The following is a 6,480-nucleotide window of genomic DNA, read 5'->3' on the forward strand; positions in this document are numbered from 1 at the left end:
TAGGATTACCTCAATCGTCCCCCAACCCTGTCGCGCGGGCCTCAATTGGGCTTGGATTGGAAGTGGAAATCAGTGGTCCTCCGACTCTCGGAGGGCGTCAATCGCCCTCCGGCGACTATGACGAGCGTGCTGGCTGTGGCAGTGCGACTCCCCTGACAAACCCAACCTCAACGGCCATTCGAGGTTCATCAGGCGACGTGCGCGCACCAACGCTAGGCATGAAGGACGGATGACGAAATCGACACATGTCATTTGGTTTTCGTCATCCGTTGACGTTTGCGTGGACTGACGGATGACTGGACGGGCTGATGTCCGTCATTCGTTATCCGTCATCCGTGGCGGATGACGGATAACGAAAATACTGAACGAATGACGGAAAGTGCTGATGATTATATCGGATGACGGAAAAATTTGGCAGAATTTTTAAATTCCTTCGCCGGAGCCGGAGGTTGACTTACGAGCTTCAAATTTAGTCTTCAAATATCTTCTTCTTTTCTTCGAATTCCTTTTTCTAATCTCTCCTTCTTCCTCAAATTTCTTATTCGAACCTCCTCTTCTTCTTCGTTATCGTCTTCAAATCTCCGCTATTGCTTCAAATCTCGTTTATTTCTTGAAATTTCTTTTTCAAGTTGTTAATTTCTTCTTCTTATGCGGTTTGTATCCCAATGTAGACCTTTCCATGGCCTAAAAGAACACATTGTACACCATCATAGCAGTTTATAGCCACAATTGGGAATAAAAGACCCAGCTCTTGATTTCTAACTGATTGAGGCAACAACCTAATATGACAAAAATGGAAAAAAAACAACATATATTATACGAAACCACATCTTTAATTGTGCAAACACCACTTTGGGGACAAGCAAAGATAAGAGAAAATCAGAGATTTCCAAGGTCCGGTCTTTCTTAATTTCTGAAGATATAAGAGAGGAGGGATAGAGCATGTCCTTGGCAGCAGTGGCTTCATGGACCCTCTTACTTGGAGTTTTCTTAGCATTGCCAAGCCATCTCGTTGGAAGAAGCGGAGCCACCACCACTTTGGCAAAGGTGCAGGGCCTGAAACCAAGCTTGCATTGTGACATGCCTCTTTCCCCTGCACGCTGCAAATGTAAATGTGTAGGTCAATTAGAGAGAGCTGCAGATGAGATAGTGAGAGAGAGAGAGAGAGATACAGAGGGAGAGGAGACAGAGAGAGAGGGATGGAGGAGCGACAGAGTGAGAGAGAGAGAGGGAGAGAGACCTTTCTCTCATGAGATATGAGAGTGAGAGAGAGATATATGAGAGAGTACGAGAGGGATGAATGAGAGACAGAGGGAGAGGTGGATGGATGGTGGAGGTAATAAATGTAAGAGAGGGAAAGAGAGGGATGGAGGATGGAGTTACGAGAGGGATGTAAGAGAGACGGAGGGTGGAGGCGAGCATGAAAATGTAAGAGAGGCAGATATGAGAGGGGTATGATACGGATGTGGAAGCATGAAAATGTAAATGACTAGGTAGATAAATGGATAGAAGTTAAGCAGGTCCGATTTATGGATGGATGTATAAATGAATACATAGAGAGGAAGAAGATATGAGATACGAAAATTTTGTCACTATAAAGGGATAGATGGATGACAAGTGAACTGTAATAAATAGCGATTCAGAGAGAGTGATAGAAGGGGAATCGTGCTCATACCGTGCCACAAAGAAGTGGCCGTAGAGCAAAACTTATGTCACTTCTCGATGACGTCATTAAATCTATTCGCTATGGCTGATTTTAGTTGGGTGTACACTGTCCTACCAGTCTCCTTTATAGCCCATCGTCCATACATCTTTATGTTGGACTGAGCTCTAAATCTCCATGCCTGTTGGAATTGCTCGGTATCAGCAAAGGACCAAGGCAATGCACTACGGGCAATAAGCCGTAGAATTTCTTGCCTCTCCAACTCCAGAGTTACTCCACTGAAGTACTGCTTTGTCGATGACAAATTCTAAAACACCTCTGCAACAGAACGTTGCGGGGAGGGTATACCTTTCAGTTCATCGTGTACCTTTTGATGAACCGTTAACAAATGTCGCAAAAACATTTGTGCTCCCATCTTTAGGCCATCGTAAATAGCGTTTACTTGCAGGGTTGATAGCATGACAAAGTTCACATATGTACTTTGAGTCTTGTGCTGCTGTGAAGTACTCGAATATTTTTGCTCTAGGTGGCTTCCTCGTATTTTGACTCTGACATTGACGGTTGTTCCTAACATCATCCTCAGCCCCCACCTCCGACACAACGGCATTTGTCTGATGTGGCACATTGTCAGCACTGGACTCCATAACCTAGTGAACTTAAATTTTTAAAGCATACATGATGGGGAATTTGAAATATGAAGCCAAAAGAGACCTTGGGAATAATTGAACTCCAAAGTTAAAATAAACTTCCCAAATATGATACAGACCTAATCAGAGTACATACTTCAATGCACATGACGCAGGATTATAAAATTTTATGCCATAAGTAACCGTTAAGTGAATAAAAGATTAATTGAGTCAGAGTGTGAGTCAGGGAGAGAGTAAGGGAATTAGGGAGTGAAAGAGTGTGAGAGTTAGAGTTAGAGGAGATAAAATAAGAGAGTGGGGGAGGACGAAAGGAAGAGTGAGAGGGAGATAATTAGAGAGTGATAGAGTGAGAGAGGAAAATAATGAAAGCGAGAGAAGGAAGCAATTACAGATTGGGATACAGTGAGAAGGAAAGGGAATGATCTTAGTGGGGAAGAGAATGAAAGTGAGAGAGGGAGAGAGTGAGAAGAGTGGGCGTGAGAGAATGAGAGTCCATACATGATAAAGGAAGTGAATGAGAGAATAAAAGATTAATTGAGTCAGAGTGTGAGTCAGGGAGAGAGTACGGGAATTAGGGAGTGAAAGAGTGTAAGAGTTAGAGGAGATAAAATAAGAGAGTGAGGGAGGACGAGAGGAAGAGTGAGAGGGAGATAATTAGAGAATGATAGAGTGAGAGAGGAAAATAATGAAAGTGAGAGAAGGAAGCAATTAGAGATTGGGATACAGTGAGAAGGAAAGGGAATGATCTTAGTGGGGGAGAGAATGAAAGTGAGAGAGGGAGAGAGTGAGAAGAGTGGGCGTGAGAGAGTGAGAGTGTGCAAGAAGAGAGATTGAGAGAGACAGAGAGCCACACAGGTTTAGAAGGAAAGTGAGAGAGACTGAGGGAGAGACAGAGAGGTGGAGAATGAGAGTGACAGAGGGAGAGAATGAGTGTGACCAAGGAAGAGGATGAGAGTGACCATGGAACGGAAGATTGACAGAGGGAGAGAATGAGAATGACCAAGAAACAGAATGAGAGTGACATAATGAGAGAATGGTGCATATATCGAATTATTCACAGCATCAACTGGGATACTTTACTCCATTTTTCTTCCGTCAATGCATCATTCACAGCATGTAGGATGTAACGGTGCATATATCGAATTAAAAGATGAAAAAACTGACGGATGATACCTGGGAAGAAGATGCACCACAAAAGCTGCAACCTGCTTCAGGGGGGAGAGGTATAGATGCCAAGATCGGAGAGATGAGGTGAGATGCTTCGGGAGGGAGAGAAGGGACAAACGGAGAGAGGGAGAGGGGCGAGATACGAAGAGGCGGAAGGGGGTTTCGGAGAAATGGGCAGAGACAGAAGATCGCCGAAGGGGGAGAGCGCCAAAGGGGGAGAGCGCCGAAGGGGGACCGGGGGAGACTGAAGACTGAAGAGTGTTGTTCAGGGGGGCGTTTTTTTTTGTGAGACACGAATGGGGTGTGGTTCCATTTTCTGTCACCATCGCATCCGTTCCGTTCCATTTACGTCGATAGACAAATGACGAGACGGAGTAGTGACGGAAACCCGTAGATGACGGAACGGAAATGAATGACGAAAATGACAAAATTTTTCATGGAAAATGAATATCGGAACGGAATTCCATTCCAATACGTTCCGTCCGTCCATTTCCGTCATCCATTTCCGTCCTCCATGCCTAACCAACGCTAGCCATTGTGTGGCGCCACCGAGGTTCTCCACTAAGGCCACCCAGCCCACGCCCTACTGGATCAGCTACTAACGTCAATATCGTTGACGAATGCCTAACTCTTCCCTCTCTGGCCCACCACTGACCAGCAGTGCCATCGAGCCTCAGTCGTTCGTCCCGCTGTCCCGCAATTCTCTCCTCTTCGCCGACCTCCATCCACCTGCTCCTGTGCCATGACACCAGCCGAGCTGCCGGCGCTCTCAGGCTCCTCTCCGCCATGCCATCCGCGCTGGCTGCTGCCCTTGATGCTGAATCTGCACGACGAGCTACGCGTCGACGAGGTACGCCGTCCTCCTGCTTGCTCATTATTGACTTAATTTACGGTATCTCTTTCCGTACTATATAAATGATACATGTCATGATAATTGAACTTTTGGTTGGGAGACTTTGAAGATAATTAATCAGGGAACAACCTGACGTGATACCATTGGCAGGAAAACTACACGTTAGCCAATTTAAGGTAATTTTCTTTAGGTATAAATTAAAATTTAACTAGAAACATATGTTTTCAAAATTTGAATGGAACCTTACATAGTATATGTTTCTCAATGATAAATTCATACTATTTAATTAGTCACCCACGCATCCTTGAATTATAGTTTTTAAAACAATATCAGTTGGGAAGATCCCTTTATTTTTATGGCATTTGTAAAGGGAGAGAGTAATTTGTTTCTTACAATTTTTATCCATAGGATTCATTCATAACATCTTTTAATTGTGTTGATAAAAATCCAATAGAGATTCATGAGATTTAGAGATATAGAAAAAAAGATAAAGAAGAATTCATCTTCACTTTGAAAGTGAAAAATTAATAAATCCAATAAAAAAAACATAGATGCCACTCAAGTTCCCAATGGATGCATAGGAAATTTTTGAATATCGCATATTTATTTTTATTTATAATATTTATTAGAGAGGATTTAAGGATAACACATAATTTATTTTATTTTTGATGAATAAATTTAGAATTTGTTTTTGAAATCAAAGGAATATAAAATTACCTCATTACAACAATGAGGTTGATTTTATACCTAAATATATTGCAATTGAAACTCATTTTTTTACTGAGAATAAATTAAAAAATTAAAGAGGTTAGATCTGGATAGTATAATTCTAAACAGACTTTCTAATACCATATAGTGTACATATTATTTTTTTAGCTTTTTATATTGATATGAAGTTTTCATATTTTGATAACAATAGAAATGCAAAATACATTTTGAATTAATTTGATAATGAATAATATATATATTTAAGATTATCATAGTGGATCAACTAAATGAATGAGAAACCTTTATACCATAAAAAACTAATTTGGAGTAGGTTTTAGTTTATTATTACAGATAATAAAAAATTTTAAGGTTAAGGGAACTCCTTTATTGATGGTTTAAGCAAAATATTTATAATATTTTTTCCTTAGACACAGGGTGGGTAAGGAGAAACTCGATTTTTATTATATTTTATGGATGTCATGTAATTTTACAAAAATTAGTTTTAATGAGATTGAGATCATGATAACTAAAAATGGTTTTAATCTTGTTAGAAAATTTTGAAACATATTTTATTGCAGTTTAAATTACGTTTTCTATTTTTTAGGGATTTATGATAAAATTTCCAAGTCTAAAATTAATTCAAAACTAATTATTTTACCTTCGCCAGTGTTTGGCAGTGCCAGATAGTGCTAGACAGTGGCTGGTGGTGGTAGACATGGGTAAAAGGGAGGTTGGGTTTGTAGTTTTATGAGGGGAAACACAATTGAGTATGTTAGACTAGAGTGTGGTGGTGGGCCTACAAGATAATATAGAGGACATGGCATGCACCCATGTTAGCATGGAGCAGTGTGGTGGGTGCGCAAATTTAGCTTGTCTTTGATAACCTAGAAATTAGGGTTAAAATTATGTTGTTGTTGATTTGAGTTTAATCAATAAAATTTATAAACCAATACTCATGTAAATGTACTAGATAGGGGATGAGTATAGATCTCCACAATGAATGTAGCTTAGGGATTTAACTATTTATAGGCAGTGATTTGGATAGGATGAGAAGGTATATGTGTGGCGTAAGAGGTAGGGTTGTGATGGAAATGGTGAGATGAGAGGAGAGGTATTAGGTGTTGGATGAAGATGTCACCATCAATGTAGAATAACTATGATGACGACCACGCCAACACACCAGTACAAGACGTGCATCCACTTTCACATGAGACGTCCCGCGTTATGACACATCGCCAATGCCAACTTCAGAACCGTCCGTTGGCGTGACACGTCGACACGTCGCTAAAGTCGTTTAATATTAGAATTTTTAATTAACAGTTATCTTATTTTCTCTTTCCTCCAAGGTCTATACATAGGCCAATGTTGTAAGAAAAACTTGGTGAATTTCTTTTGGAATTAAAGTTTCTTCTTCTAAAAGGACGTTTTCCCTAGCCGTCTCC

The 6,480-nt window shown here is 40.8% G+C and overlaps 1 long non-coding RNA gene across 1 annotated transcript; it reads right to left on the minus strand.

The window, feature by feature from the left end:
- Positions 1–796: 796 nt before the first annotated feature.
- Positions 797–3,741, minus strand: LOC144711359 (uncharacterized). Its single transcript, XR_013583534.1, has 2 exons — positions 3,484–3,741; positions 797–1,100 (listed from the first exon to the last, which is right to left on the minus strand). It is a non-coding gene; the product is annotated as an uncharacterized LOC144711359 (long non-coding RNA).
- Between the last annotated feature and the right edge of the window lie 2,739 nt (positions 3,742–6,480).

Source organism: Wolffia australiana, chromosome 13 (genome assembly GCF_029677425.1).
Source record: "Wolffia australiana isolate 7733 chromosome 13, ASM2967742v1".
NCBI classification, from domain to species: domain Eukaryota; kingdom Viridiplantae; phylum Streptophyta; class Magnoliopsida; order Alismatales; family Araceae; genus Wolffia; species Wolffia australiana.